The 10,000-nt window shown below is 56.6% G+C and overlaps 12 non-coding genes across 12 annotated transcripts; 7 read left to right on the forward strand and 5 right to left on the reverse strand.

The window, feature by feature from the left end:
- The first annotated feature begins 270 nt into the window (after nt 1-270).
- On the forward strand, nt 271-430 carry LOC112276278 (U1 spliceosomal RNA). The gene has a single exon (XR_002967966.1). It is a non-coding gene; the product is annotated as a U1 spliceosomal RNA (small nuclear RNA).
- Nucleotides 431-1,110: 680 nt separating this feature from the next.
- Nucleotides 1,111-1,245, forward strand: LOC149986539 (U4 spliceosomal RNA). The gene has a single exon (XR_016500457.1). It is a non-coding gene; the product is annotated as a U4 spliceosomal RNA (small nuclear RNA).
- A 540-nt stretch (nt 1,246-1,785) lies between these two features.
- LOC149986540 (U5 spliceosomal RNA) lies at nt 1,786-1,900 on the reverse strand. The gene has a single exon (XR_016500442.1). It is a non-coding gene; the product is annotated as a U5 spliceosomal RNA (small nuclear RNA).
- A 1,310-nt stretch (nt 1,901-3,210) lies between these two features.
- Nucleotides 3,211-3,404, reverse strand: LOC149986541 (U2 spliceosomal RNA). Its single transcript, XR_016500449.1, has one exon. It is a non-coding gene; the product is annotated as a U2 spliceosomal RNA (small nuclear RNA).
- Nucleotides 3,405-4,227: 823 nt separating this feature from the next.
- Nucleotides 4,228-4,387, forward strand: LOC149986542 (U1 spliceosomal RNA). Its single transcript, XR_016500463.1, has one exon. It is a non-coding gene; the product is annotated as a U1 spliceosomal RNA (small nuclear RNA).
- Nucleotides 4,388-5,067: 680 nt separating this feature from the next.
- LOC149986543 (U4 spliceosomal RNA) lies at nt 5,068-5,202 on the forward strand. Its single transcript, XR_016500458.1, has one exon. It is a non-coding gene; the product is annotated as a U4 spliceosomal RNA (small nuclear RNA).
- A 540-nt stretch (nt 5,203-5,742) lies between these two features.
- Nucleotides 5,743-5,857, reverse strand: LOC149986544 (U5 spliceosomal RNA). Its single transcript, XR_016500440.1, has one exon. It is a non-coding gene; the product is annotated as a U5 spliceosomal RNA (small nuclear RNA).
- Nucleotides 5,858-7,162: 1,305 nt separating this feature from the next.
- On the reverse strand, nt 7,163-7,356 carry LOC149986545 (U2 spliceosomal RNA). Its single transcript, XR_016500450.1, has one exon. It is a non-coding gene; the product is annotated as a U2 spliceosomal RNA (small nuclear RNA).
- An 817-nt stretch (nt 7,357-8,173) lies between these two features.
- On the forward strand, nt 8,174-8,333 carry LOC149986546 (U1 spliceosomal RNA). Its single transcript, XR_016500434.1, has one exon. It is a non-coding gene; the product is annotated as a U1 spliceosomal RNA (small nuclear RNA).
- Nucleotides 8,334-9,012: 679 nt separating this feature from the next.
- LOC149986547 (U4 spliceosomal RNA) lies at nt 9,013-9,147 on the forward strand. The gene has a single exon (XR_016500459.1). It is a non-coding gene; the product is annotated as a U4 spliceosomal RNA (small nuclear RNA).
- A 254-nt stretch (nt 9,148-9,401) lies between these two features.
- Nucleotides 9,402-9,473, forward strand: TRNAG-UCC (transfer RNA glycine (anticodon UCC)). Its single transcript has one exon. It is a non-coding gene; the product is annotated as a tRNA-Gly (tRNA).
- A 213-nt stretch (nt 9,474-9,686) lies between these two features.
- Nucleotides 9,687-9,801, reverse strand: LOC149986549 (U5 spliceosomal RNA). The gene has a single exon (XR_016500443.1). It is a non-coding gene; the product is annotated as a U5 spliceosomal RNA (small nuclear RNA).
- Between the last annotated feature and the right edge of the window lie 199 nt (nt 9,802-10,000).

Below are 10,000 nucleotides of genomic sequence, written 5' to 3' on the forward strand. Positions count from 1 at the left end.
CCTGTTCTTCTTCCAGTGAGCCAGTGAGTGTTGTATGATGTTGGTGATGGTGCGGGTATGGGGTTTGTGGGGGACAGGGAGCAATGGGGTGGGTTTGAGGCGAGATGTTGGTTGTAGCAGGGAGGGAGAGGGAGTGAGAAATGGAGGTGGAGGCGTGGTGAGGGGGCGGGGGGAGAGCAGGAGAGCGAGGGTGGGTGAGAATGTCCCACACGGGTTGGAGCGGCGGGGTGTGGGTGGGTGGTAGAAGCGTGCGGAGGAGCGATGGGGAGGGCACTTACCTGGGCGGGGTCGATCCATGATCAGGAAGGTGGATGGCCTAGAGGAGCCCGGCCCATTGCACTGACGGGGCGGGCGGCTCTAGTATCTCTCTACGGAGGGCATACACGTCGTAATTTGTGGCAGTGGGGGCTCGCGTTCGCGCGGCCCCCGCCCAAAGCGTAAGCCGAAACCGGAGGAGACTAGGTGTGTGGGTGTGTTTCAAAGTTGTGAGTGTCCGAGAAAACCCCCGCATTCTGCGATGGCCGCCGCATACACTCGCTCCTATGATTGACAAAGCGAGTGAGCGCAACAACGAACCGCGCGTGCGCCGCCGTCCCGATCGATGGTCCAGCGAACACTCGGGGCACAGCTGCTGTGGCAGTGAGCGTTGCTCCGCCGCCCTCCCCGATCGATGGTCCAGTGAACACTCGGGGCAGCTGCTGTGGGCAGTGAGCGTTGCTCCCGCGCGGGGTAAGAAGGGCGATTCCACGCCCGAGTCGGATCGGGTCACAACCTCCTCCCTCCGAGGCGCGAGCTGTGAGGGAGGAGGGGCGATGGGCGTTGGATTTTGCGAGGCGCACGTCTGACCCCGATCTCTCTGACTGTGCCGATGAGAGCGCAAATGGGATGAGGTTACGGCCTAGCGCACAGGCTGGTGGTGCAGCGAAGGGGAAGCACGCGATGGCGGGTGAGGGGCGTGCCAATGGCAGTTGCGCTGCACGGTGTGTCGCCTCCGGCAGCGGCGCCTGGTGACGATTTAGTGGTGGGTCGGGGGCAGATTGCCCCATAGCGATGGGAGGAGACGAGCCCCCGGGGGAGGTACATGCGGGGGGAGGCGGGGAGGGAGACGACATCTTTGCGCTTGGGGCAATGACGCAGTTAGTGAGGCAAACCCGAGACGCGTCAATTGCTGGTTGAAAACTATTTCCAACCCCCCTGCGGTGCCCGCGAGGGCGCCCCAGAATTTCTGGAAGGTCTGGCGTAGGCCGGGACCTCACAAAGCACAAACCCCAAACAGGATGGCTCGGAGTGTGCGCAGCCCTGTGTCGCTCTCCCCTCGGATCTGTGGTTTGCGTCGGCAGCGGCGGCGGGACCGTGGCCCCGCGCACTGCCGGGGAGTGCAGGTGGCACACAGCTCGGTGACGAGCCAAGTAGACGACGCCGTGAGCGCGCAGCCGTGTGGGTGGAACCGAGCGTGGGCCTGTGGTGCGTGGTCCGGGTGTGCTGCCGCCGGCGGACGCGGCGTTTGTAGTCCAACGGTTAGGATAATTGCCTTCCAAGCAATGGACCCGGGTTCGACTCCCGGCAAACGCACGCACGCGCGCCCCTTTTCTCGCGGCATGCCATGCCCACGGATGATGTGTGGCCCGTCGCCAGCCCCTCCGCGGACCGCGAGTCGCCGCTTCTCTCCCACTCTCGGGTGTGGCAGGAGGCACACTTCTCCAACCCACACCCACGGAGGCCCTGCCCTTGTGCCCTTGTTCTCCGTGCTACCCATACAATCCGACTTCGTGCTTCCAATTGGTGGGCCCCGCAAACGGGGCAGTCCAAAAACTCTGGCTATGCCGGTCGTTGCGCCCAGCGCACGGTATTCTTTAGTAAAAGGCGAAAGAATAGTTCGCTCTGTGCTGAGCGCCCGGCCCCATATCTCCCCCGCCCAAACATCCACGCTCTTCTACGCATGCCCTGCCCCTTCTTCCACCCAACCGTATGGGACCGACGCGTGCCCTGCCCTTCCTCCGCCCACTAACCCGACGTGCAATCTGTATCCCTCTCAACTTCCCACCACCGCTGTATGTTGATGTTGGAGTCAACCATGGGTGTTCCTGGCACAAAACCATCCCATCTCCCTCAGATCCACTCAAATCCATGGATCAATGGATGAACACAATTCTAAGAAACGGGCAAGTGAAGAGAGAAAGGGAAATCTTGAAATTTGAAGCTGTGTTCTTTCAAACAAACAGGAAATCATCGTCATCGTCATCATCATCACCACCATGAAAACGACAACAGGCTATGAGAATGAGAATGAGAAGGAAAAAACAAAACAAAAACACGATAAAACAAATCAATCAACCAATAACAAGCATGCACTGGTACATAAAAATAAGCACAGTGACATCTGTGATAAAGAACGAGAACGCGTATTTCAAGAAAAAACACAAAAAAAAAAAAAAAAAAAAAAAAAAAAAAAAACACAATAATAACGACATCAACAATAAACAAAATAACAAAATCAAGTTTTCATAGATAAGAAATGAAAACTGCAATGCCGAAAAATAAAGCTAAATAAATAAACAAACAAACATACGCCACAAACCACAAAACAAATTCCACCAATACTCAAGAACACAGTTTTTCAGACAATTATGTAACAATACCCCAAAATTAATAACAAACACACAGAAAAACACGAAAACAAATCGAAATACCAAAATGTAACCAAACTTGGTTAGATTCATTTTTCTCGACATTTTGTGTTTATTGTTATTCATTCCTTTATTTGCTTCCCCTTGCTGCTGCTGCTTCTTCTTCTTCGTCTCCGTCTGTGTTTTGTTTTGTTTTGTTTTGTTTGTTAGTTCATTCATTCATTACGTCATGCTTGCATGACGTGTGTTTGTAGAGCCCGGGCACGGCGTTAGTTGGGATCCACCTCGTAACTGAACAGCGTCCAGGGGTGTGGGATGGGCTGGCGTGGGTTAGCGGGGGAAATACAAAAAAGCGACGGGACGACGGGACCGCGTGTGGCTGACAAGGTGGCCCCCGCGGGGTGGGGAGGCGGCGTCCAACTCAAAATCGAGCGTCACCAGCGCCAGCACAGGCGGGCCGTGGCAAGGCTGGTTGGCTCTTCCACCCATCCCCACAGTCGACGTTCGGGGTCCACTGACGCGCACACTCTTTCCAGTTTCGCTCTTTGCATTGTAGAGGGGGCCCTCCGGGAAACGGAGGGAAATGGGCTGCGCCGGCCGAGGAGGTAGTGCAAGACCAAGGCGACGCGCGCTGGCCCGGGCAGCAAGCTGCCGGATGGGCCCGCACCCGAGATAAATTAGATTAATATCGTGAGGCTCGATGAGCCTCGTATCAGATATTAAACTGATAAGAACAGATACTACACTTGATCTTAGCCAAAAGGCCGAGAAAGGTATGCCTCTTCCCTCCCGCCCCGCCCTCCTTCTACCCCCACCTCCGCCCTCCCTCCTGCACACGCTATGGGGCATTCACCACCCACCCACTGCCACTTCAACATATCAACATACTCGCCACACCACCAAATCAAAGTCCCCGCCCTCCAAATCATCATCGCCCCCAGGCTCTCTTGCATTTTGCAACCACACAACACCAAAACAACCATGCTGAATACCGTGGTTTTCTTGGTTTGAAGACTGGAAAGGGTGGGGGCTCCACCGGTGCTACTACTCATGGTCAAACAAAATACCCCAAAATATGGGAAAGCGTGGCATGTAGTTACCTAGGGTATATTCATGTGAGTGTCTTTATTTACATATTTTTTTACTTATTTATTTCATTTTCGATGGACGGATGGACGGACGGACGGACGGACGGATGGATGGATGGATGGATGGATGGATGGATGGATGGATTGATTGATTGATTGATTGATTGGTTGGTTGATGCGTGCGTGCGTGTTTGGTTGGTTGGTTGGTTTATTCTTTCTTCTTTCTTCTTCTTCTTCTTCTGCCTGTTCTTCTTCCAGTGAGCCAGTGAGTGTTGTATGATGTTGGTGATGGTGCGGGTATGGGGTTTGTGGGGGACAGGGAGCAATGGGGTGGGTTTGAGGCGAGATGTTGGTTGTAGCAGGGAGGGAGAGGGAGTGAGAAATGGAGGTGGAGGCGTGGTGAGGGGGCGGGGGGAGAGCAGGAGAGCGAGGGTGGGTGAGAATGTCCCACACGGGTTGGAGCGGCGGGGTGTGGGTGGGTGGTAGAAGCGTGCGGAGGAGCGATGGGGAGGGCACTTACCTGGGCGGGGTCGATCCATGATCAGGAAGGTGGATGGCCTAGAGGAGCCCGGCCCATTGCACTGACGGGGCGGGCGGCTCTAGTATCTCTCTACGGAGGGCATACACGTCGTAATTTGTGGCAGTGGGGGCTCGCGTTCGCGCGGCCCCCGCCCAAAGCGTAAGCCGAAACCGGAGGAGACTAGGTGTGTGGGTGTGTTTCAAAGTTGTGAGTGTCCGAGAAAACCCCCGCATTCTGCGATGGCCGCCGCATACACTCGCTCCTATGATTGACAAAGCGAGTGAGCGCAACAACGAACCGCGCGTGCGCCGCCGTCCCGATCGATGGTCCAGCGAACACTCGGGGCACAGCTGCTGTGGCAGTGAGCGTTGCTCCGCCGCCCTCCCCGATCGATGGTCCAGTGAACACTCGGGGCAGCTGCTGTGGGCAGTGAGCGTTGCTCCCGCGCGGGGTAAGAAGGGCGATTCCACGCCCGAGTCGGATCGGGTCACAACCTCCTCCCTCCGAGGCGCGAGCTGTGAGGGAGGAGGGGCGATGGGCGTTGGATTTTGCGAGGCGCACGTCTGACCCCGATCTCTCTGACTGTGCCGATGAGAGCGCAAATGGGATGAGGTTACGGCCTAGCGCACAGGCTGGTGGTGCAGCGAAGGGGAAGCACGCGATGGCGGGTGAGGGGCGTGCCAATGGCAGTTGCGCTGCACGGTGTGTCGCCTCCGGCAGCGGCGCCTGGTGACGATTTAGTGGTGGGTCGGGGGCAGATTGCCCCATAGCGATGGGAGGAGACGAGCCCCCGGGGGAGGTACATGCGGGGGGAGGCGGGGAGGGAGACGACATCTTTGCGCTTGGGGCAATGACGCAGTTAGTGAGGCAAACCCGAGACGCGTCAATTGCTGGTTGAAAACTATTTCCAACCCCCCTGCGGTGCCCGCGAGGGCGCCCCAGAATTTCTGGAAGGTCTGGCGTAGGCCGGGACCTCACAAAGCACAAACCCCAAACAGGATGGCTCGGAGTGTGCGCAGCCCTGTGTCGCTCTCCCCTCGGATCTGTGGTTTGCGTCGGCAGCGGCGGCGGGACCGTGGCCCCGCGCACTGCCGGGGAGTGCAGGTGGCACACAGCTCGGTGACGAGCCAAGTAGACGACGCCGTGAGCGCGCAGCCGTGTGGGTGGAACCGAGCGTGGGCCTGTGGTGCGTGGTCCGGGTGTGCTGCCGCCGGCGGACGCGGCGTTTGTAGTCCAACGGTTAGGATAATTGCCTTCCAAGCAATGGACCCGGGTTCGACTCCCGGCAAACGCACGCACGCGCGCCCCTTTTCTCGCGGCATGCCATGCCCACGGATGATGTGTGGCCCGTCGCCAGCCCCTCCGCGGACCGCGAGTCGCCGCTTCTCTCCCACTCTCGGGTGTGGCAGGAGGCACACTTCTCCAACCCACACCCACGGAGGCCCTGCCCTTGTGCCCTTGTTCTCCGTGCTACCCATACAATCCGACTTCGTGCTTCCAATTGGTGGGCCCCGCAAACGGGGCAGTCCAAAAACTCTGGCTATGCCGGTCGTTGCGCCCAGCGCACGGTATTCTTTAGTAAAAGGCGAAAGAATAGTTCGCTCTGTGCTGAGCGCCCGGCCCATATCTCCCCCGCCCAAACATCCACGCTCTTCTACGCATGCCCTGCCCCTTCTTCCACCCAACCGTATGGGACCGACGCGTGCCCTGCCCTTCCTCCGCCCACTAACCCGACGTGCAATCTGTATCCCTCTCAACTTCCCACCACCGCTGTATGTTGATGTTGGAGTCAACCATGGGTGTTCCTGGCACAAAACCATCCCATCTCCCTCAGATCCACTCAAATCCATGGATCAATGGATGAACACAATTCTAAGAAACGGGCAAGTGAAGAGAGAAAGGGAAATCTTGAAATTTGAAGCTGTGTTCTTTCAAACAAACAGGAAATCATCGTCATCGTCATCATCATCACCACCATGAAAACGACAACAGGCTATGAGAATGAGAATGAGAAGGAAAAAACAAAACAAAAACACGATAAAACAAATCAATCAACCAATAACAAGCATGCACTGGTACATAAAAATAAGCACAGTGACATCTGTGATAAAGAACGAGAACGCGTATTTCAAGAAAAAACACAAAAAAAAAAAAAAAAAAAAAAAAAACACAATAATAACGACATCAACAATAAACAAAATAACAAAATCAAGTTTTCATAGATAAGAAATGAAAACTGCAATGCCGAAAAATAAAGCTAAATAAATAAACAAACAAACATACGCCACAAACCACAAAACAAATTCCACCAATACTCAAGAACACAGTTTTTCAGACAATTATGTAACAATACCCCAAAATTAATAACAAACACACAGAAAAACACGAAAACAAATCGAAATACCAAAATGTAACCAAACTTGGTTAGATTCATTTTTCTCGACATTTTGTGTTTATTGTTATTCATTCCTTTATTTGCTTCCCCTTGCTGCTGCTGCTTCTTCTTCTTCGTCTCCGTCTGTGTTTTGTTTTGTTTTGTTTTGTTTTGTTTGTTAGTTCATTCATTCATTACGTCATGCTTGCATGACGTGTGTTTGTAGAGCCCGGGCACGGCGTTAGTTGGGATCCACCTCGTAACTGAACAGCGTCCAGGGGTGTGGGATGGGCTGGCGTGGGTTAGCGGGGGAAATACAAAAAAGCGACGGGACGACGGGACCGCGTGTGGCTGACAAGGTGGCCCCCGCGGGGTGGGGAGGCGGCGTCCAACTCAAAATCGAGCGTCACCAGCGCCAGCACAGGCGGGCCGTGGCAAGGCTGGTTGGCTCTTCCACCCATCCCCACAGTCGACGTTCGGGGTCCACTGACGCGCACACTCTTTCCAGTTTCGCTCTTTGCATTGTAGAGGGCCCTCCGGGAAACGGAGGGAAATGGGCTGCGCCGGCCGAGGAGGTAGTGCAAGACCAAGGCGACGCGCGCTGGCCCGGGCAGCAAGCTGCCGGATGGGCCCGCACCCGAGATAAATTAGATTAATATCGTGAGGCTCGATGAGCCTCGTATCAGATATTAAACTGATAAGAACAGATACTACACTTGATCTTAGCCAAAAGGCCGAGAAAGGTATGCCTCTTCCCTCCCGCCCCGCCCTCCTTCTACCCCCACCTCCGCCCTCCCTCCTGCACACGCTATGGGGCATTCACCACCCACCCACTGCCACTTCAACATATCAACATACTCGCCACACCACCAAATCAAAGTCCCCGCCCTCCAAATCATCATCGCCCCCAGGCTCTCTTGCATTTTGCAACCACACAACACCAAAACAACCATGCTGAATACCGTGGTTTTCTTGGTTTGAAGACTGGAAAGGGTGGGGGCTCCACCGGTGCTACTACTCATGGTCAAACAAAATACCCCAAAATATGGGAAAGCGTGGCATGTAGTTACCTAGGGTATATTCATGTGAGTGTCTTTATTTACATATTTTTTACTTATTTATTTCATTTTCGATGGACGGATGGACGGACGGACGGACGGACGGATGGATGGATGGATGGATGGATGGATGGATGGATTGATTGATTGATTGATTGATTGGTTGGTTGATGCGTGCGTGCGTGTTTGGTTGGTTGGTTGGTTTATTCTTTCTTCTTTCTTCTTCTTCTTCTTCTGCCTGTTCTTCTTCCAGTGAGCCAGTGAGTGTTGTATGATGTTGGTGATGGTGCGGGTATGGGGTTTGTGGGGACAGGGAGCAATGGGGTGGGTTTGAGGCGAGATGTTGGTTGTAGCAGGGAGGGAGAGGGAGTGAGAAATGGAGGTGGAGGCGTGGTGAGGGGGCGGGGGGAGAGCAGGAGAGCGAGGGTGGGTGAGAATGTCCCACACGGGTTGGAGCGGCGGGGTGTGGGTGGGTGGTAGAAGCGTGCGGAGGAGCGATGGGGAGGGCACTTACCTGGGCGGGGTCGATCCATGATCAGGAAGGTGGATGGCCTAGAGGAGCCCGGCCCATTGCACTGACGGGGCGGGCGGCTCTAGTATCTCTCTACGGAGGGCATACACGTCGTAATTTGTGGCAGTGGGGGCTCGCGTTCGCGCGGCCCCCGCCCAAAGCGTAAGCCGAAACCGGAGGAGACTAGGTGTGTGGGTGTGTTTCAAAGTTGTGAGTGTCCGAGAAAACCCCCGCATTCTGCGATGGCCGCCGCATACACTCGCTCCTATGATTGACAAAGCGAGTGAGCGCAACAACGAACCGCGCGTGCGCCGCCGTCCCGATCGATGGTCCAGCGAACACTCGGGGCACAGCTGCTGTGGCAGTGAGCGTTGCTCCGCCGCCCTCCCCGATCGATGGTCCAGTGAACACTCGGGGCAGCTGCTGTGGGCAGTGAGCGTTGCTCCCGCGCGGGGTAAGAAGGGCGATTCCACGCCCGAGTCGGATCGGGTCACAACCTCCTCCCTCCGAGGCGCGAGCTGTGAGGGAGGAGGGGCGATGGGCGTTGGATTTTGCGAGGCGCACGTCTGACCCCGATCTCTCTGACTGTGCCGATGAGAGCGCAAATGGGATGAGGTTACGGCCTAGCGCACAGGCTGGTGGTGCAGCGAAGGGGAAGCACGCGATGGCGGGTGAGGGGCGTGCCAATGGCAGTTGCGCTGCACGGTGTGTCGCCTCCGGCAGCGGCGCCTGGTGACGATTTAGTGGTGGGTCGGGGGCAGATTGCCCCATAGCGATGGGAGGAGACGAGCCCCCGGGGGAGGTACATGCGGGGGGAGGCGGGGAGGAGACGACATCTTTGCGCTTGGGGCAATGACGCAGTTAGTGAGGCAAACCCGAGACGCGTCAATTGCTGGTTGAAAACTATTTCCAACCCCCCTGCGGTGCCCGCGAGGGCGCCCCAGAATTTCTGGAAGGTCTGGCGTAGGCCGGGACCTCACAAAGCACAAACCCCAAACAGGATGGCTCGGAGTGTGCGCAGCCCTGTGTCGCTCTCCCTCGGATCTGTGGTTTGCGTCGGCAGCGGCGGCGGGACCGTGGCCCCGCGCACTGCCGGGGAGTGCAGGTGGCACACAGCTCGGTGACGAGCCAAGTAGACGACGCCGTGAGCGCGCAGCCGTGTGGGTGGAACCGAGCGTGGGCCTGTGGTGCGTGGTCCGGGTGTGCTGCCGCCGGCGGACGCGGCGTTTGTAGTCCAACGGTTAGGATAATTGCCTTCCAAGCAATGGACCCGGGTTCGACTCCCGGCAAACGCACGCACGCGCGCCCCTTTTCTCGCGGCATGCCATGCCCACGGATGATGTGTGGCCCGTCGCCAGCCCCTCCGCGGACCGCGAGTCGCCGCTTCTCTCCCACTCTCGGGTGTGGCAGGAGGCACACTTCTCCAACCCACACCCACGGAGGCCCTGCCCTTGTGCCCTTGTTCTCCGTGCTACCCATACAATCCGACTTCGTGCTTCCAATTGGTGGGCCCCGCAAACGGGGCAGTCCAAAAACTCTGGCTATGCCGGTCGTTGCGCCCAGCGCACGGTATTCTTTAGTAAAAGGCGAAAGAATAGTTCGCTCTGTGCTGAGCGCCCGGCCCCATATCTCCCCCGCCCAAACATCCACGCTCTTCTACGCATGCCCTGCCCCTTCTTCCACCCAACCGTATGGGACCGACGCGTGCCCTGCCCTTCCTCCGCCCACTAACCCGACGTGCAATCTGTATCCCTCTCAACTTCCCACCACCGCTGTATGTTGATGTTGGAGTCAACCATGGGTGTTCCTGGCACAAAACCAT

This window comes from Physcomitrium patens, chromosome 23, assembly GCF_059467195.1.
Source record: "Physcomitrium patens ecotype Gransden chromosome 23, ASM5946719v1, whole genome shotgun sequence".
Lineage (NCBI taxonomy): Eukaryota > Viridiplantae > Streptophyta > Bryopsida > Funariales > Funariaceae > Physcomitrium > Physcomitrium patens.